Below are 21,656 nucleotides of genomic sequence, written 5' to 3' on the forward strand. Positions count from 1 at the left end.
TCTTGCCTGGAGAATCCCATGGACAGAAGACCCTACAGTCAATAGGGTCATAAAGAGTTGGACACGACTGAGCGACTAATACTTTCAATATCAAACTCTCAAAAATAAACAATGAATAGACAGGAAAGTAGAAGGCTAGAGTAGACCTGAAAAGCACTCTGAACCAAATCAACATAAGTAAGATTCATACAATTTTCACACAACAGTAGGATAACAATTCTATTCAAGTTCCCATAGGCTATAAACCAGGAGACATCAGAACATATCCAGGTACATAAAAAACAAAGGTGCAAAAATTTCCTTGCCCAAAGGCATTGAAACCATAGTCTGTTCTCTTATCACTGTAGCATTATGTTAGAAATCAACATCAAAAGATATTCGAAAATAACTCACTTGTTTTCAAGTGCAATGTGATGTTTACCAAGAGAGATCTTTAACTTAGCCATTGAAAGCCTCAACAAAGTCATAAGACTGAAAAAAGAGAGAGGATGATTGCAAAGAAGAAAGCATTTAAATGAGAAATTAACATCAAAATGAGAAGTTACTACCAAAGATACTTTAAAAACCCCAGGTATTTGGAATTTAAATGTCCACTTTTAAATGACAGTTCTATCTAAAAAGCCATAACAAGGGAAATTTGAAAATATTTGTAACAGAATGAAAACAGAATTTATCAGAATTTGTTGCATTAGCTGAAGCTGCTCAATGTGACTGGCAGGTAGATTCTTAACCAGCAGACCAGGAGCCCTCATTTACCATTTTAACTGTTAGGTGAATCAAGGTGGGTTGTGAAAGAATTCATAGAAGTGTTAACAAGAGAAGAAAAGAAAGTTTTTATTCACTTTTCCAGGGAGGAAAGGGGCAGAGGCATGGAGTGGCTCTGGCCTTGGAGGTGGGGGGTTTGAGTCTTTTATTGAGTTTAAGGAGCAAGTTTCAGGAAAGAGGGGGCGCGCTCACGTCTATTCTGGTCTCTAGCAGTATCCGGGCGGGCTGCTCTCTATAAGATGTGGTTTTTCTGGGAATCTGTAACTTCTTGTCTTCAGTAATTTTCCAGTCCTTGGGTGTCTGAATGAGACTTGATAGTGGCCCTTGACAGATGTTACTCTATTTTGAACAGTGTTAGATGAGTTTTCATTTCCCTCCTCTGAATAGTAACTTATTCTTGTGTTACATGAGCTTCCTTGATGGCTCAAAGGTAAAGAATCGCCTACAGTTTTAGAGATTCTGGAGACCTGGGTTCGATCCCTGGTCAGGAAGATCCCCTGGAGGAGGAAATGGCAACTCTCTTCAGTATTCTTGCTGGGAAAATCCCATGGACAGAGGAGCCTGGCGGGCTGCCGTCCGTGGAGTCAGAGTCTGACACGACTGAGGCAGCTGAGCATGCATGTACCGCAGGGTTACATGGAACCCAGCTGACCCATTTTTGCAGAACTGAGGCTGAGGGCTCCTTTTCCATAACTTCTTCCTGTTGAGCTGGGAATAGAGCTATTTTCCTTGGGAGGCCAGGTGGGTTGTCTTGGAGGTGAATGATCTGAAAGGCAAGACCCCTGAAGAAAGGTTTGGTAAGGGCAGTGAGATTTTTTTTTTTAGAAAAGAGAGGAGAAACCTGATAAGACAGGGGCTGGAGCACTTACCTGGTGGTCCAGTGGTTAAGACTCCTCCTTGCAATGCAGGAAATGCACGTTCATCCCTGGTTGGGGAGCTAAGATCCCACATGCAAAGGGGCAATAAGCCCACGCTCCACAACTACTGAGCCTGCACTTAAGTGCCTGTGCTCAGCAACTAGAGGTCTGGGCCCCACCAGGAAAGATCCAGCATGGCAACGAAGGTCCCCATGCTGCAGCTAAGATCCGACACGGCCAAACAAAGAAGTAAGGATTTAAGAAAGAAAAAAGACAGGAGCCCAAATGGAGGAGCAGAGTCTGTCAGTTATGGCTGAGTGCAGGGCTGGCGCCTGAAGCCAGAGCTGTGGCCTCAGTTACCGGGACCGACAGAGGTTCTCGTTTAGTCCAGTATCGGAAAAGGTGGGGAGAGGCCCAGGCCTGGTGCGGGGGTGCATCGGGGTCACAGGAGTACGGTGGTGCGGGTTTGGATCCAGGTAGGAGGCGTACAGAGATACGCCAAGGTCCGGAAGGAGGGTATGCAGGCTCTAAGAGTCATGTTCAGAAGCTTGTACCTGAGCCTTCTAGCAGGGGGCAGATGACAGTTGGAGCAAGTCCCGCCAATGGGTTTGAGCAGGCAGACACTTTGGGAAGGCTGGAGGTGTTATTTTCCTATGTGAGAAGCTATTATTGAAAATCAAAGCTCCAAGCTTTTGGGGGAAAGAAAGAGCCGATGTACTTGGGACAGGTCCTACTTTCACCTGGGTAGGGAAAGTGCCACGGGTTATCTACAGGCGAGGCCAGGCGGCAGGCGGCGCATCTGCCAGGAGGACAAACGGAAGTCCCACGAGGGTCGCTCGTTCAAAGAGAATGTCGTTGTGCGTGCTTAGTCGCTCGGTCGTGTCCGACTCTGCGACCCCACGGACTGTAGCCCGCCAGGCTCCTCTGTCCATGGGATTCTCCGGGCAAGAATACTGGAGTGGGTTGCCATTTCCTCCTCCAGGGGGTCTTCCCAACCCAGGATCAAACCCTTGTCTCTTATGTCTCCTGCATCGACAGTGGGTTCCTTACCACTAGAGCCACCTCGGACGCCTTCTTAATGTCTAGAGCTTGAGACACCTGTTGGGTAATCTGAGAGGTGAAACTGGGGTGATATGTTTGTGCTGAGACCCCCAGGGTGATCCCTCTTCTCACAGTTGTATCGTTAAGAAGGGCTTCTCTGAGTCTGGGAGGGCCAGGGCCGGAGCAGAGGTGAGGGCTGTCTGGAGGGAGGAAAAGGCTGACGGGAGAGAAGAGTTCCCTTCCAGGGGTTCATTTTCAAGTCCCTGGAGGGCCTCAGAAAGAGGTTCCTTTATCAGGCCACAATGGGATATCCAGATGCGAAAGGAACCAGTGAGGGCCAGAACCACCCTTAACTCCTTTTCGTTATGAGGCAGGAGAGAGGCTATAAGCTCTTTGTGTTGAATAATGATTGCTTGCTGTCCTGGGGACAAGAGAAATTCTAGATGTTTGACTGGGACTTGGTTAGTTTGTGCTCTGGAAGGAGAAACTCGGTAACCCTGCAGAGCTGAGTGGGCGAGGAGGGCGGTGGTGTCAGTAAGGGTGGTCCCGGCAACAGAGGAGCAGGCCGTCAGCAGAGTACAGAAGATGTGTGAGAATGAGGTTAGAACACTCCCAACACGGTACGCAAAAATAAACTCAAAACAGATTAAAGACCTAAGCATAAGGCCAGAAACTATAAAACTCTTAAAGGCAAACACAGGCAGAATACTCTCTGACATAAATCACAGCAAGATCTTTGACCCACCTCCTAGAGTAACAGAAATAAAAACTAAGATGACCAAGTGGGACCTAATTAAACTTAGAAGCTTTTGCACAGCAAAGAAAACTAAAAATAAGATGAAAAGACAACCCTATGAATGGGAGAAAATAATTGCGAAGGAAGAAACCAACAAAGGATTAACATCTAAAATATACAAGCAGTTCAATGTCAGGAAAACAAACAACTCAATTGAAAAATGGGCAGAAGACCTACACAGATATTTCTCCAAAGAAGACATACTGTTGGCCAACAAACACATGAAAAGATGCATAAAAATGCTCATTATTAGAGAAATGCAAATCAAAACTAAAATGAGATATCACCTCGTGCAGGTCAGGATGGCCATCATCAAAAAAATCTACAAATAATAAATGCTGGAGAGGATGCAGAGACAAGGGAATCCTCTTGCACTGTTGGTGGGAATGTAAACTGATACAGCCCCTGTAGAGAAGCGTATTCCTTAAGAAACTAGGAATTAAACTACCATATGACCCAGTAATCCCACTACTGGGCATATACCCTGAGAAAAATGATAATTCAAAAAAACAAATGTGCGCCAATGTTCATTGCAGCACTATTTACAATAGTCAGGACATGGAAGCAACATAGCTGTTCATTGACAGATAAATGGATAATGAAGATATGCTACATATATACAATGGAATATTACTCAGCCACAAAAAAGAGCAAATTTGAGTCAGTTGTAGTGAGGCAGATGAACCTAGAGTCTGTCATATAGAGTGAAGTACGTCAGAAAGAGAAAAACAAATATTGTACGTTAGTGTATATATTTGGAATCTAGAACAATGGTTCTGATGAACTATTGGCAGGGCAGGAAGAGAGATGCAGACACAGAGAATGGGCCTGTGTGTTGAGGCAGTGAATGCAGGTCGGAAAAGAATTTCTAGACAGAGAGCATTTCAGAAGGGAGTGAGTTTATAAGAACAAAGAGCAAAGATAATGTGAACACTGTGGGCCAACCTCCTGACAGACCAGGGAGAGTTGACAGGTATTTTGAGTTAACAGTCAATTTTTACAGCCTCAAGACAAAGAAAATTTCTGCTGGAAGGTTGGCATTAGATGATTGGTTAGGGTGCTATAGGGTGTTTATTGGAGCGGGCATCTTTGCCTACTTTGGAGTCAGGAAACCTGCTAGTGATGATCAGGAGGCTCTTGGCAATGGTTACAGAGGTGCTTAGTCAGCTTTGGAGGTGACCTTGGTTCTGGGCTCCACTTTTGTGGCCTTGGGGCAGGACTCGACACTGCGGGCGGGGGCGGGGGGGGTGCGGCGCGGGGAGGAGAGGATGGGACAGATTGAGAGGGTAGCATCGTCATGTAGACACAGCCCTTTGTAAAACAGACAGCTAGCCCGAAGCCGCTGTATGGAACAGGAAGTTCAACTCAGGGCTCTGTGGTGACCTAGAGGGGTGGGATGGGGGGAGGGAGACTCAAGAGGAAGGGGATATATGTGCACCCACAGCAGATTCACGATGTTGTACGGCAGAAACTAACACGGCTCTGTAAAGCAATTATCCTTCAATTAAAAAATGTTTTAAAGAAACAAATTACTTAGCCACAACGAGGAATGGAGAAATGTTAAATGCATATTGCTATGTGAAGGAATCCAGTCTAAAAAGGTTATATACTGTAGGATTCCAACTATATGACATTCTGGAAAAGGCAAAACTAGAGAGAGAGCAGCAAAAAGATCAGTGGTTTCCAGGGGTCTGGGGAGGGAGTGGGCTAGACAGGGAGAACACAGGGGATTTTCTAGAGCAATGAGACTGTTCTCATGGCACTGCAATGGTGCATATGTGACAGCATTTATTTGTCAAAACTGACAGGCCCTACAGCACAAAGAGTGAACTGTAATGTAAGCAAATTTTTTTAAAAATTGGAGAGATCAGGAAATATCATGAAAAATGCAGACTCTAATGCAGAATCAAGAGACTCTAACTGTATTACAAATATGTGAAACAACCTCATGAAGAAATTGGGACGGGGGAATTTGCTGACTTAACTTTTGAAGTGAAGAATCTGTAAGGTGAAGGGCAAAAGAAACTGCACGTGGTAGCATACCACGGTTGACAAAACTGTTTCCTTTGGAAGAATGGGAATTGCGATGCGGCTCTACGTGCACGGTGGCAGTTTAGTCGCTCAGTCGTGTCCGACTTTTGTGGCCCTATAAACTGTAGCCTGCCAGGCTCTTCTGTCCACGGAATTTCCCAGGCAAGGATGCTGGAGTGGGTTGCCATTTCCTTCTGCAGGGGATCTTCCCAACCCATGGATCGAACCCAGGTCTCCTGCATCGCAGGCAGATTCTTTACCAACTGAGCTACCGGGGAAGATTTGCTCTACATGCATAGAGGATTTGAACAGTTTAATGAATGGATGACAATGCAGGAGCCAGGTTTCTCTCTGAGCAAGTGGGAATTTACAAATCAGCAAGGGTAGGAGGCGAGAATGACCCATGTAATGGATTAGAGTTGGAGATATCAGTAAGAACGCGTGTTTAACTTAATGTAGATACAAATGATAGAAATATGTGCCTATGTGTATACACCGGTGATTTGGATTGCTGTGGCTGTGTAACTGTTACCACAGTTGCTTAAAGCAAGCAAAATGCCAGGGGCCAGAAGTCCAAGGTCAACATGTCAGCAGGGCTGCCCTCTTTCTGGAGATTCTGGAGAGTCTGTTCCTTGCTTCTTCCAGGTTCGGGTGGCTTCATGCATTCCTTAGCTTGTGGCTGCCTCACCCCAGTCTCACCTCCAGGATCACATCACCTCCTCCTCTCTGAGCATCTCTCCTCTCTGTCTCTTTTATAAGGACATATGCTGTGGCACTTAGGGCCCACCCAGATCATCCAGGGTTATCTCCACATTTGCAAGATCCTTAAGTTAATCACAATTGCAAAGATCATTTTCCCAAAAAATGTACATTCAGAGGATCCAGGGATTTAAGGTAGATATCTTCTTTTTGGAGGTGGGGGAGCATTTTCAGCCCACCACACACAGGTTAGTACACACTCATATTTCTTGTCCCTGTCAGCTGAGAGGGCCTAAGCAAACACCACCTGTTGGCAACAAGTAGGTCCATTGCACAAACTTTGGTTTCTAAGTCCATGATCCAATAGAAGCAGCTGGGGCTCTTTGGATCAATGGCTGCTTCTACGACTGGGGTTGGATATATACAAGCCTTCTAGTGCCTTCTCAAATGACAACAATAACAACACATTTATGGGAGTATTTCAAAGTGGCAAAGGAGCCAACTGAGAGTGTTCTCAATGGCCAGAGCTGGGCAATTGAACAAGATCAATAAATAATACTTAATTATGACCCAAAGTATACAATCACTATCCATGGGTCTGTATTGGTATAAATAAATGATTGAGCAAATCAATAAGCTGGACAAATCTCCCATGAAGAATTCTAAATAATTTGTGTAGACACTTCACCTAAAGGAGGAGGATGTGATGACCCATCCCTTGAGTGTGGGCTGTGAATAGTGACTCCCTTCCAAATAGAACACTATGGAAAAGGGAGGAAAGAAGGTCACTTCCCGCTGGAGAAACCTGACAAATACTGCTTCAGCTAGGTGAGGAAGGTCAAGATCGATGGTTACGGCTCATGGTGATCATCTATACTGTTGATACAGCGTAAGGAAAATGACACTTCACCTCTGAGCTCTTCCTCCCAGAACCCAAAACCCTAGTTATCATAATAAAAAACATGAGGCATGTGTGAAATAGATAGCTAGTGGGAAGCTGCTGGATAACAAGGGAGCTCAGCCCAGCGCTCTGGGATGACCTAGAGGGATAGGATGGCGGGTGGCTGGGGGGAGGCTCACGGGGGAGGGTGTATATACATATATATGGCTGATTCACATTGTTATATGGCAGGAACCAACACAACATTGTAAAGCAATTGTCCTCCAACTACAAAAGGAACAGGCAAATTCAAATTGAGGGACATTCTACAAAATACCTCACCTGTACTCCTCAAAACGTCAAGGTCTTTGAAGACAAGGAAAGTCTAAGAAACTGTCACAGCCAGAAAGAGCCTAAGGAGGCATCACAATTAGCTGTAGTGTCTTAGATGATGTCCTGGAATGGAAAATGGACATCAGGGAAAAACAAAAGAAATCTGAATAGAGTGTGGGCTTAATTTAATAATATATATATGTACTAATTCGCTCAGGCATGTCCGACTCTTTGCAACCCCAGGACAGTAACCCACCAGGCTCCTCTGTCCATGGAATTTCCCAGTCAAGAATACTGGAGTGGGTTGCCATTTTCTTCTCCAGGGGCATCTTTCTGACCCAGGGATTGAACATGGGTCTCCTGCATTGCAGGCAGATTCTTTACCATCTGAGCCACCAGTGAAGCCCCAAGTTAATAATAATGCTTTAATATTGGCTCATTAATTGTCACAAATATGCCACACTAATGTAAAATGTCACTAATAGAAGCAATGTGGGCAGAGATGGGGGGTAACATATTGGTACTATCGTATGATGTGCTCAATTTTTTCTGTAAATTTAAGTGCCCAAAAATAAAGTCTGCTGATAAAAAAAAAAATACTGAATAAGAGTGCTGCCTGGAAGCACCAGGGTGGATGAATCAGAGGCTCGGGCTTGACCAAAGAGGTGGGGGCTCTCTAAATCCCTGAAGGAGGGAAGGCCAGGTGAGTTGTTGAGAGTGTCAGAGTCCGTCCATGTAAAAGCACATATATCCTGAGACTCTCAGGAGAGAGGGATAGTGAAGAAAGCATCTTTTAGAGGGAGGACAGTAAAGACCCGAGTGTTAGGAGAAACTGAACCAAGGATGGTATCGGGATTTGGGACTGCAGAGTGGAGAAGGACCACCTCCTCATTAACTACGAGTAGATGCTGGGCTGGGCCATAGGTGCCACCTGCCTTTTTGACGGGGAGAATAGGGAGCTATAAGGGGAGTTGGTAGGTCCAAGGAGTCCAGCGTTTAGAAATTTGTTATCGAGGGGTCTTTGAGATCTAAGACCCCCTCAGATCTTCCACTTTCATAGGATGTTGAGGGTGAGAGAGGTCCCTCATGGTGATAGTGACAGGAAGTTAGATGAGAGGCCCTCTCCAGGGGGTTGATGTCCCACACAAATGAGGGAATCTATTTATTTCTAGTGGGAGAGGGGAGTGCTGAGCATCAGAGGATGAGCCTCCTAAGATTCCAGGGAAGGAGGCTTATGGCTGGAGAATTGGCTGGGTCCTTCATTTGATCATAAGGCCCCCGCCTAGGAGTAGGGTGGGACAATTGGGAAAGACAAGGAAAGGATGCCAGAAGATCTGACCTCCAGTGAGCATACTAAGTCAAAGGTTTGGAACATAGGTTGAGTTTTGCTTTCTACTCTGATAACGGTGATAGGCGAGGGAATCAAGGGACCCGAAAGCTCAAGAAGAGCAGAGTGAGGGGCTTCCGTATCAATTAAGAAATTGATTTTCTTACCTGCTATGAAGAGAGTTACCGGAGGCTTGGCCAAGTCAATCTGACGTCGTGGAGCCAGGACCAGCATCGGGGCCGGATGGGTAGAAGGTTGTAGAAGTCCTCAAAGAGTCATGGGGGTAGGGGAGGTCACCTCAGGGGCATCGCTGGTTCCAGAAGCAGATTTTGTCCCCTCGAATCAAGGAGAGACAATCTCGCTTCCGGCGCCCTGCTAGTTTACAAAGTGGGCACAGTCCCGGGGGTAGCTTTCCCAGGCAAGCTCAACTCCAGTGCCCCACTTGCTTGCAGCTGAAGTAGAAGCCAGCAGTGGGGCTCAGTGGCTGTTTCCCTTCTCGCTGACTAGGGGGCCTTGGATCAGTCTTATCCTGAAGGCCTCGCTGATCGATAGCAGTGGCAATCATTTGGAAAGATTATCTCGGTTCTCAAGTCCTTCCCTCTTTTCCTTTCATACATCCTCATCTCAGTTGTTAAAGACCTTAAAGTCTAGTGAGTTTGGACTGGAGAGTCTGAGGGCCCTTTTTCAATTTCTGGAGTTTGCAATGGGTGTCAGGGCTGACTGAGAGATGAAATACATCTCCAAGAGAGTCTTGTCTTTTTGAGAGGTTAAATCTAAATGAAAGGGCAGAGAGCCTCTGAAAAGTCAGACTGATTCACACTACTGTACAGCAGAAACTAACATAACTAACATAATTAGCAGAAACTAACATAACTGTAAAGCAACTATACATCAATTAAAAAATTGTTTAGGGCATCTCTGGTGGTCCAGGGGTTATGAATCTGCCTTGCAATGCAGGGGACACCAGTCTGACACCTGGTCCGAGAAGGTCCCACCTGCCATGGGGCACCTAAGCCTGTGTGCCACGACTACTGAGCCGGTGCTCTGGAGCCCGTGAGCCACAATTCCTGAGCACACGCAGCAACGACCGAAGCCCGCGCGCCCAGAGCCCGTGCTCTGCAACGAGAGGCTACCGCAACGAGGAGCTCGCGCACCGCAGCTAGAGAGGAGCCCCACTTGCTGCAACCAGAGAGAGAGAGGCCTCGAGCAGCAGTGAAGACGAAGACCCAGCGCAGCCAAAAGAAATAATAAATACATGTTTTTAAGTGTTTAAAAGACAAGGCTAAAGATTTGATTACAACGTTTTTGACAAAGAAGCTTAACCAAGATGCTATGACATACAATATTTTAAGATAACAACTAGAATTATGACTGGTAACACTATACCAGGACATACCCGAATTTCAGAAATGTACACAGTGTCTAGAATGTCTATCTTAATGCATTTACCAATACAGTATAATCTACAGAGGCTTGTCACTCCTTTACAAAGCTTCCCATTTAATTTAACATACCAACCATTCCTCGTTCGTTTAATATTTCTCTCTGCCATGCCTTAGGGGCCCTCTGAAGCATTCCAAAGTTAGCTGGAGGTCAAAAGAACTTTAATTAGAATTTAATAGGAAGTTTGTCAAACAGTATCAGTTTCAAAACACTTGGTCAAATAAGATCAGGGGTCACTGGGAATATTTATTCACTTAATCAAAGTGACAAAAGATTTAAAAAGCAAATACAGATCACTTAAAGGCAAAGAAGTTCACATGATCTGTTATCAAAGGCAGCATTCCAAGAAAACTTTGAACCAAGTCCTGCATAGGCCTACTGTTAATAACAGAATCAATTTACCTAGTTAAATTCCATCTAATCTCAGCCTGTCCATACACGAAACTCCTTTTGCAGGGCTCCCCTTTCTACAGACCTTTCACAACTTTTTGTGTCCATGTTAATTGGCCCTTATTCTTCCTTCCAGAAGCAACTAGCTCTAGGATAAAATTACCCTTTTCCCTTTGAGAAAAATGTATTTTCGGGCTTCCTTGGTGGTCCAGTGGTTAAGAGTTCACCATGCAATGCAAGGGACACAGGCTCAATCCCTGGTCCGGGAAGATCCCACATGCCGCAGGGCAACTAAGCCTGTGCGCCACATCTCCTGGGCTCTGGAGCCCACAACTACTGAGCCCACGGGCAGCAACCACTGAGGCCTGCGTGCCCACAGCCTGTGCGCTACAAGAGATGTGACCAAAGCAAGAAGCCCGAGCACCGCACCTCGAGGGCAGTCCCCACCCTCCACAGCTAGAGGAAGCCGGCATGCAGTAACAAAGACCCAGTGCAGCCAAAAATAAAGACATTTTTTGAATGTATTTTTCATTCTTCATGCTTTCTTTCAATCCTACTTTCCTGGCATACTGAAACTTTTCTCGTATTATTTTAGTAGCTTTATTTACATATACTATAATTTTAGCCCCTAAAAACCTTAATCTTCAGGAAAAAACAAGAAGCAAGCAGTTGTGAACTGTCTGTCATACTAACATTTCCTGAATGGAACTTATGAACATATTCCCTAACTTCTTGAAATATGTCTTTACTCATAGCAGAATTTCTTTCTTCAATGTGATATAAGACATGTGTCTAACAAACCCAAACATCCTTAGTTTTCTTTTCATAAGAAGGCAAAGGTAAGTAAACTTAGAACCACCCAGTAATTGATGTTCCAATATTTTGTCCTCTTTGAAGAGATCCACATAGTCAATGAGATTTTGCTATTTGCAAGTTGCCAAAATCTGGGGAGACTATATTTGAGTAGACGTTCCTAAGACATAATTATTCCAAAAGAGTTCACCCAAAAAAACTATCTTATTTACATATAATTTTCTTGAGTTTTATCACATCAAATTAGTTTTCTTGCTGACAAATTTGCAACAGATATAAGGTCTTATTTGACCTCTAGTAACCAGGTACAGGGCTTCCCTAATAGCTCAGCTGGTAAAGAATCTGCCTTCAGTGCAGGAGACCCTGGGTTGATTCCTGGGTCAGGAAGATTCCCCTGGAGAAGGGATAGGCTACCCATTTCAGTATTCTTGGGCTTCCCTGGTGTCTCAGACGGTAAAGAATCTGCCTGCAATATGGGAGACCTGGGTTCCATCCCTGGGTTGGGAAGATCCCCTGGAGGAGGGCATGGCAACCCACTCCAGTATTATTGCCTGGAGAATCCCCACGGACAGAGGAGCCTGGCAGGTTACAGTCCATGGGGTCACAAAGAGTCAGACGCAACCAAGAACAGCACAGCACAAACTTAGGTACAACAGAAGTACTATATTTAACTTTAATGAGTCTAAATACATGTTCATATTAATCAAACCTATGAACTTAAGCTAGCTTTCATACAAGGTATTAACTTAATGATTCATTCTGGTCAGTTTCTTTTGTATTTCTGAGAATTTGTATATGTGCTCAATTTCCTTTAAGGCACTTAAAAAGAGCTCATTTGCAAATTAATTTTGACATCCATCCATATAGACAAAGAACTCAAAATTTTCCTGCTTAAATTTTAAAAGCCCTTTATTTTTCTTTGCAGTCTCAGGGATCACAGATAATTAAGCAGAAGTTCCTGAGAGCCAGGTAGACCACTTAGATCCCAAAAGTAGGTTCATCCTAGAAAACTGGCTTCTTCTAACAGCCTAGGCAAAACTCAGCCACCTTGGCCATTTTCAGGGATTTTTTTTTCACTTTCCAAATATGTCGATTACTGTCTAACAGTAATAAACAATAACACACATCATTCACTCACATTCACATCCTTCACTTTCAGAAAGAGGAACATGAATCAGCATTCAAGTTACCAAGACACTTAACAAATGTCTAGCCAGGAAGAGAGAACAGGATATGGACTCAGGTACAGAGACACTCACACACGTACCCAAGACAAAGCCAGACCAATTCCGAAAGACTCACTTTGCTGTAACTGCAGAGTTATTTGGGGTCTTTGTTCTCCAGGTATCAGGGAGTACTAAACCCAAAGAGTATTACAACCAAAGGATCATTTTCTTTCATTTATGGGAGTGTAACTGAAGATCTCCCAGTTTTGCAAAATACACCCTAAGGGGACTACAAGACGGAACAGAGCTCTGATTATTCACACTTAATTATTCATGGCTGGTGTTGGCAAATAGCAAACAAACAAACCAGCACAATGCAAATCGGTCTCTCAGGAGCACAGTTTTCCAGCCACAGAAAAGATTCCCAGCCAAGTCAAATGACCAAAAGTTCAAAAGGGAAAATCCCAGCCAGCGCTCTACGGGAGGTGAAGCCAACGCAACAGGGAAGGATGCCCTGGGGTCATCACCTGCGAGTCTCCCGCAGACATCTCAGTCAGCCCAGGCGAGAGCCCTGTTCCCTCTACTGCTTTGCCAAAGGTAAAGACCAAAGGAGTTACCCAAATGTGTTTAAGACAGAAATACAGATCAGTGGAACAAAATAGGAAGCCCAGAGACAAATCCATGCACCTATGGAAACCTTATCTTTGACAAAGGAGGCAAAACTATACAATGGAGAAAAGACAATCTCTTTAACAAGTGGTGCTGGGAAAACTGGCCAACCACATGTAAAAGAATGACACTAGAACACGTTCTAACACCACACACACAAATAAACTCAGGATGGATTAAAGATCTAAATATAAGGCCAGAAACTATAAAACTCTTATAGGAAAACATAGCCAAACACTCTCTGACACAAATCATAGCAAGATCCTCTATGACCCACCTCCCAGAGTAATGGAAATAAAAACAAAAATATACAAATGGGACCTAATTAAACTTAAAGGCTTTTGCATGATGAAAGAAACTATAAGCAAGGTGAAAAGGCGGCCTTCAGAATGGGAGAAAACAATACCAAAGGAATCAACTGACAAAGAATTAATCTCCAAAATACACAAGAAGCTCATGCAGCTCAGTATCAGAAAAACAAACAACCCAATCAAAAAGTGGGCAAAAGAACTGAACAGACATTTCTCCAAAGAAGACCTACAGATGGCTAATACACACATGAGAAGATGCTCAACATCACTCATTATCAGAGAAATACACATCAAAACCACAATGAGGTCCCATCTTACGCTGGTCAGAATGGCCACCATCAAAAACTCTACAAAATAAATCCTGGAGAGGGTGAGGAGAAAACGAAACCCTCTTACACCGCTGGTGGGATTGCAAACTGGTACAGCTGCTATGGAGAACAGTGTGGAGATTCCTTAAAACACTGGAAATAGAACTGCCATACAAACCAGCAATCCCACTGCTGGGCATACACACCGAGGAGACCAGATCTGAAAGAGACACGTGCACCCCAGTGTTCCCTGCAGCACTGTTTACAACAGCCAGGACGTGGAAGCGACCTAAATGTCCATCAGCAGAGATGAAGGTTAGGGAAGTTGTGGTACATATACGTAGTGGAATGGTTGGATATGTACATGGAATTACTCAGCTATAAAAAGGAACGCATTTGAGTCAGTTCTAATGAGGCGGTTGAAACTGGAGCCTATTATACAGAGTGAAGTAAGTCAGAAAGAGAAACAATAATATTGTATATTAACACATATATATGGAATTTAGAAAGACGGTAATGACGATCCTATATGCAAGGCAGCAAAAGAAAACAGACTTCTGGACTCTGTGGGAGAAGGTGAGGGCGGGATGATTTGAGAGAATAGCATTGAAACATGTATGTTACCAAATGTAAAACAGATGACCAGTCCAAGTTCGAGGCATGAAACAGGGCACTCAAAGCCGGCACTGTGGGACCACCCAGAGGGATGCGGTGGGGAAAGAGGTGGGAGGGGGTTCAGGATGGGGGAACACATGTGCACCCATGGCTGATTCATGTCGCTGTATGGCAAAAAACATCACGATATTGCAAAGCAATTATCGTCCAATTAAAATTAATTAATTAATTTTAAAAAATCAAAGGTGCTGACGGTCAGCTACACCTGATTGGCAGCCAGCCCTTGGGGCTGTCCCGGAGACAAACACACTCATGCAGCTCCCCTTTGAGGAGCCACCAGTGCCCAGGAACCAGTGTGCCACCAGGGGGATGTCCACTTGGGACTCAGGCTCCACCCTGGACACAGAATTGTTTTTGAACCAGTGTTGGTCTGCTTGACCACATGCACTAAAGCATCTACTGATGCCAGGTGGAGGTGAAGGAAAGCACAGCATTTATTGCAGGGCTCCCGACAAGGAGCTGGGAACAGATAATGCTAAAAAGCCCAAATTCCCCAGTGAGTTTCAAGGCAGCCTTTTCTAAAAGTCATTTTTAAAAATAATTTATTTATGTATTTCTTTTCTATTACGCTGGGTCTTCGTCGCTGTGTGCGGGCTTTCTCTAGTCGCGGCAAGCAGGGGCTACTCTCCACTGTAGCGTGCAGGCTTCTCGTTGCAGTGGCTTTTCTTGTCGCAGAGCACAGGCTCCAGGCGTGCAGGCCTTAGTACTTGCAGCTCGTGGACTCTAGAGTTCCGGCTCAGTAGTTGTGGCCCACAGGTTTTAGTTGCTCCATGGCATGTGGAATCTTCCTGGACCAGGGATTAAACCCATTTCCCCTGCATTGGCAGGCAGACTCCTATCCACAGTACCACCCTGAAAGTCCCAGAGTGGCCTCTTAAAAGGCAAGAGAGGGGAAGGAAATTGTAGGGTATGTGAATGGCTCGTGCACAGTTCTGATTGGTTGATGGTGAAAGAACAGGATGATGTCACAAGGGTTAACATTATCAATCCTCAGGCTCCAGGAGGTCTGGGGGCTTATGTGCTCATGCTCATCAAGTATTAATAGTTAATTTCGCCCATTGGGGTGATTTTAGCACCTGTAAAAACAACTCAGGAAATGTACACCAGGTACTATTATCTGGATACTTCAAAGAAGAGCTAAAGCAGAGGGCCTGGGGGAGGGGTCTGTCCAGGGAAGGCCCGTGGGGTCCACTCAGTTACAACAGCCAGCAGGACACAGAGATGGGCCTCTCCAGGAAAGGGAAAGATGGAACCATGTTGGGATCATCTCTCCCACATCTTAAATGCTCATGAAACAAAATCGTACAACAGGCCTGCCACAGAACTGTCAGCTCTCAAGGTTCATCTTGACACCCACTTTCCTTTCCAAAACCTGACTGTCTGGCCCCACCCCCGCCTGGGTCTGCTGCCTGAGGCAGGCGGGCGTCTTGTGAGCAGGGTGACACCCAGCCAGCTGAGTAGGGCCCAGTGGAGGCAAGGCCGTGGGTAGTGGAGGGTGGGCACAGGTGGGAAACACAGGGTAAGCCCAGACCTCGGGTGCCCGGGGTCAGTCTGTCCAGCCCAGGTAAGAACGGACTCTGAGGAATCCAGCTCAGCTCCCACGGCCAAAGGCTGAGGCCACGGGAAACACCCCTCTCCGTCCTCAGACCCTAAAGAACACGCACCCAGAGGGTGGGGGTGGATGCTCCAGCCTTCATCCACCCTCATGTCTGCAGAGGAGCCCATTTGAGGGCCCACGTGGGCCCAGGCTGGCACCACTGGGTGGGCAGTCACTCCAGCACCCCCTCTCCACCCCCGTCAGAGTGTGAATGCACCCTGACTGACCCCCACCTCCCCCTACGCCCAGAAGCCACCGCCTCTCCTCCAGGCCCAGACTTTCACCCAGCCTCGACTCCCAGAAGCCTGGCAGTAGAGCAGATGTGGGTGCAGGGCTGGGGTGTGGAGGCTGGGAGCCCAGATCTAGAATGAGGAAAGGCCTCCTCCCAGAACAAAACACCTGAATATCTCAAGGAGGCTCCCCTTCCAGCAGTGTTGAGTAGCTGGGCCATTAGTTATCTCAACAGAGTTAAATAAATCAAACACAATATTGGTGTTTTGTTGGTTATTTGGTCACCTGAATCAAATCTGGAAACTATTTTAGCAGAAAGTTAGAAAAGATTCAACTCACCAGATTTTTAAATTAAGACCAAAAAAACCACTATATGCAAAAGTTGCAGCGAATGACACAAACGTGCGCGCGCACACGGATTTATTCAAACCAATTAAGTGACAAAAGGAGAAATGACAACGTGAAAGAAGTGGAAAGTGGAAACATCAGACTTGCTACCGGATGACTCAATAATCCACGGTCATGGTTACACTTCCGAGTAACGGAAAACGAAGGTAAAGTCAGCAAGCTTCATTTTAAGTCGGCGAAGATTGCAGTGACTTCTGAAGGTTTTCTGTCTATACTGGAGCTCTGGTTTCCTCGTGGGCTCTTTCCTCTTCCCGCTGCTCTGCCTGGAGATCCGTTTGAGCGGAGACCAACCCGAAACCAGCGGCGGAGACCAGCAGCGAAAAGACTGGGCGGGTGGCGGGAAGCAGGTGCGCCAGGAGAAGGGGGCGCGGCTGCGAGGCGAGGACAACACCGGGGCGACGGCGGGGAGCTGCCCCGGGCGCCTCCTCTCGGCTACGCGGCCTTTCGCTCGCTTCTAACCCGGTCCCAGCCGCCCTGCCCTGGGGCGGACCGTCCCGGAGCGGCACCTGGAGTGCCCGCAGGCCTGGCGCCCTCGGGCCACGCTCACCGGGCGGTTCCCGACTCCCGAGGGCTTCTTCCCCCCGGGCCGTAGCTTCCGGGTGAGCAGAGGGCACGCCCCGGGGGCGCTGGCGGGGACGACCGGAAGCGCGTCACCGCGGTGCCGGCGCCTGACGGGCGGAGTCGCTTCGGCCAGATCGCAGCCTCGGGCCGCCACTTCGTGGTCCAGCGTGCAGGTGTTCGATGGGAAGGGCGCATTGCCCACATGGGGGCGTCTGCTCCCGGGTGAGCCCAGAGCGTGGAACTGGTCCCTTTCCTTCCAAAGAGAGCTGAGAGTCTGATCAACAGGGAACACTTTCGGAGTACTATTGCAGTCAACATTTGAAAGCTTAGAGTTCTTTCAAGAAAAATCCTCTCCATGGGGCTTCCCTGGTAGTCCAGTGGCTAAGACTCCGAGCTTCCAATGCTAGGGGGGCCAGGGTTCCCATCCCTGATCAGGGAACTTGATCCTGCGTGCTGCAACGAAGAGTTCACATGCCACAACTTAAAAAAAAAAAAAAAAAAAGATCCCACATGTCAACACATGCCAAAACTAAGACCTGGTGCAACCAAATTAAAAAAAAAAATTTTTTTTAAGAGAGAAATGTTCTCCAAAACAAAAGCGTGGAGTAGGGCAGAGAATGGGGCAACACTGATTATTACAGCAGCAGTGCCCTTATTATCACCAGGCAGTGTTACCTCCTCTGTGGTTCTCTGACACTAACAGGGCCACCCGGGACAGCGGCTTTCACACCCCAGTCCATGGTAGGAGATGCATCTCAGGTGTGACCCTGTGCACACTCACACAGACACCTGAAGTAACATTTACTCCCACACTGTGAGGCCCTTTCTGAGGCTTTCACTTCTACACCACTTAGGGTTGCCAGATTTAGCCATAAAAATATGGGACTCCCAGTCAAATCTGACTTTAAGATAAACAACAAAGACTTTTTATTAGTATGTGTAAGCCCTGTATAATACTGGGGATATATTTATACAGAAAAAAAAAATGCCTTCATTGTGTGAAATTCAGATTTAACAGAGTTCCTGTATTTTACCTGACAGCCCTTTAAAATGCTGGTCACAATCCCCTAACCTGATGTCATTAGTGAGTCTCAGGCCCCTTAGGTGACAGGACCGCAGCACTTCCTTTTTTATGGGGAAACCAAGTTAAGTGCTGGAGAAGGCAATGGCACCCCACTCCAGTACTCTTGCCTGGAAAAACCCATGGACGGAGGAGCCTGGTAGGCTGCAGTCCATTGCATCGCTACGAGTTGGACACGACTGAGAGACTTCACTTTCACTTTTCACTCTCACACATTGGAGAAGGAAATGGCACCCCACTCCAGTGTTCTTGCCTTGAGAATCCCAGGGATGGGGGAGCCTGGTGGGCTGCCGTCTATGGGGTCGCACAGGGTCGGACACGACTGAAGTGACTTAGCAAGCAAGTTAAGTGCAGGAACTAGATTTGAAGCCTGTGGGCACCACCCCTCCCAGCAGTCACACTCTCCTCCCCCTCCCCCCCACCCCCACCCCTCCAAAGGCCTGCACTTGCTGCAGTAAAAGGTTTGCAGGTTTTTTTTTATCAAGCAAGAATCTGTTAACAATTTTATTATTTTTGTGTTAAATACCATGGGGCCAGATTGGAAAAATGAAAAACTCAGTCAACAACCGCTTTACAAGGGATGAGAAAAATCCTGCCATGATATGAGCAAAGGTGAAGGAGAAAATTTACACTGTATAAGGCACCATTTCCCCATAGAATACCTCCTGGCATTTCCTGAATGAGTGGGATTAGCAATCTAAATAGATCATATTTCAAGTGTTAACAGCAACAGATAAAATTCAAAGGGATCATTAAAATAACATTTGCAAGACTCTGGACAATTCTTGGACTCTTATTAAAACCACAAAGAAAGAACAGTTCTTTATTTGTGAGTTTCATAAAGGACTGAATGTGCAATCACACCCGGTAGGGATGGTCTGGTGACAATGGCGCTGTCTGGAACCCAGGCTCTGCTCGCCCACGTCTCTTTCTAACCGCGGGACCGTTGCTGGCAAAGCCCACAGGACGCTGAACGCAGAGCATGGGCACCGTGGACCACAGCACCAGTAAGGCAGCTGTTGTTCAGTTGCTCAGTTGCGTCCGATTCCTTGTGACCACGTGGACTGCAGCATACCAGCCTCCCCTGTCCTCCACTATCTTCCGGAGTTTGCTCAAACTCATGTCCATCAAGTCAGTGATGCCGTCCAACCATCTCATCCTCTGTCGTCCCCTTCTCCTCCTGCCTTCAATCTTTCCCAGCATCAGGGTCTTTTCCAATGAGTCAGTTCTTTGCATCGGGTGGCCCAAGTATTGGAGTTTCAGCTTCAGTCTTTGCAATGAATCTTTTCTGGTCAAAAGGAAACAAAGAAATAGCACTCTGTACACGTCACTCTTCAAGGTGAACTTCCCTATAAAGAATCCAATGACGATGGCTGTGGTGACAACAAGAAGTGAAGGCAGGAGACTGGTGTCGTTCTCTCTAGAGGCCCCAGCTGAGCTGGATCCGGGTTTATCCGGATGTGCTCCCTTGCTGAGCTTCAGCCTCCTCCCTCAGGGGCTGGGTTTCTTCTTCCAGCTCCCCTTGGAGCCTCCTGCACTCTTCCATGAGCTTCCTCGTCTCGGTCTTGTTGAGGGTAACACAGTGCGGCTTTGGCAGGGGTTGTCCAGCTTCGCAGCGTTCAGAGGAACAGCTTTGCTGGGTTCCATGTCCTTCTATTTATCATTTGCACTGGGCATCTCAAATACACATCTCAGTTGTTGTTAGAAAACGCCGCGGGAGAAAGAAAAAGCCGCCTCTAAGGACCGGTGGTAAAGACCTTTTTATTAAGCGTCGCTCTCGCTCTCGGGCAGAACTCCCGGGGGCTGGTGAGTGAGGAGACAAAGGGAGTCTGCAAGGTATGAGGGGTGGGGAGGGGTTTTATAGTCCGGGCAGGGCGTCCAGGCCAGGTCTTTTCATATAAGGAAGAAAGCGCGGGCTACAGCGGTGGTCAGTGTCCGAGGGCTCTGTGTTGGTACCTGATTGGACCAGGCTGCAGGGGGCCAGCCCCTGAAAGTTTAGCCAGCCTCCGGAATTTGCCTTGTAGCACTTTCCCGGGGGCATGCCCCGACCTTTCAGTTGTGGTGGTGGTGGTTTAGTCGCTAAGTCGTGTCCGACTCTTGCGACCCCATGGACTGTAGCCTGCCAGGCTCCTCTGTCCATGGGATTCTCCAGGCAAGAATCTCAATTGAGAACCCATTAATTCATGGGGTTTTGCCTCTTTCCACACGGCTTCCATGTCTGAAACGCTTGGTGGAGCAAAGATGGTCTGTACCGTTAACTTGTGCTTACTCATCTCACTGGGGTCACCGTCCACCCTGGGTCAGTGATTCCGCTGTTGGGCCTCACACAGGACCCACGAGGTGCTGTCGTCTTCGCTTTGAAACACACCCTTTGATCTGATGGATTTCTCAGAGTAAGATTTGTAGTGACTGCATCTGTGAAGGGGCCTTTGAATTTGACAGGATCTGCTTGTGCTTTGCCGTGGCCGCAGGGGCGGATGCCATCGGAACCAGCACAGAGCCAGGGCATGCCCACAGCGTGTGGCTGGCTGCGGGTGGGGGTGGCAGAGGCATGGCCAGGCCTCCTGAACCCCGCACCCGCCACTCTGTCGCCAGCTCGCCGGGCCATCCGCTGGTCCACAGCTCCGGGTCTCATGACTGACTCAATCCCACACCAGCCACTGTGGCCACGTGCACTCTGGAGTTTTTTTTAAGATGACTTTTGTGTGCAGAAACAACTAGCAGCAGTCGCTTTGTTTTTTAAATAAACATTCAATTTATTAAAATACTACATTTAAAAACATAACTTTTCCTTAAGCGCTGACGTCCAACTTAAAAATCTTTTACTGTTTATAAACTCTATGTTCTGTGCTTCGTCGCTCAGTTGTGTCTGACTCTGAGACCCCACGGACTGTAGTCTGCCAGGCTCCTCCATCCACATGGATTCTCCAGAAGAATACTAGAGTGGGTTGCCATGCCCTCCTCCAGGGGATCTTCCCAAGCCAGGGATCGAACCCAGGTCTCCTGCATTGCAAGCAGATTCTTTACTATCTAAACTACCAGGGAAGCCCAAGAAAACTGGAGTGGGTAGCTTCTCCCTTCTCCAGGGGATCTTCCCAACCAGGAATCGAACCGGGGTCTCCTGCATTGCAGGTGGATTCTTTACCAGCTGAACCACCAGGGAAGCCCCTTTATAAATCCAGTCAATTTTAACAGTCATTTACCAGGGGCCTTCTTTGATTGATGTTCTGTCTCCCTGACAAACCAGTTTAAGTAAAATCTCTTAAACTTTTAA

General features: G+C 46.8%; 1 protein-coding gene and 1 pseudogene across 1 annotated transcript in view; both read right to left on the reverse strand.

The window, feature by feature from the left end:
- The window catches only part of LOC122454755, a 31,822-nt gene extending 19,112 nt beyond the window's left edge, over positions 1-12,710 (reverse strand). The window contains exons 1-2 of the mRNA XM_043489294.1: positions 12,678-12,710; positions 10,244-10,315 (exon numbers count right to left, since the gene is read on the reverse strand). The gene's annotated coding sequence lies outside the window, so the exon portion shown is untranslated. The remainder of the gene's footprint in view (positions 1-10,243; positions 10,316-12,677) is intronic.
- Positions 12,711-17,194: 4,484 nt separating this feature from the next.
- On the reverse strand, positions 17,195-20,866 carry LOC122419780 (annotated as a pseudogene).
- Between the last annotated feature and the right edge of the window lie 790 nt (positions 20,867-21,656).

This window comes from Cervus canadensis, chromosome 17 (genome assembly GCF_019320065.1).
Source record: "Cervus canadensis isolate Bull #8, Minnesota chromosome 17, ASM1932006v1, whole genome shotgun sequence".
In the NCBI taxonomy this organism is placed as follows: domain Eukaryota; kingdom Metazoa; phylum Chordata; class Mammalia; order Artiodactyla; family Cervidae; genus Cervus; species Cervus canadensis.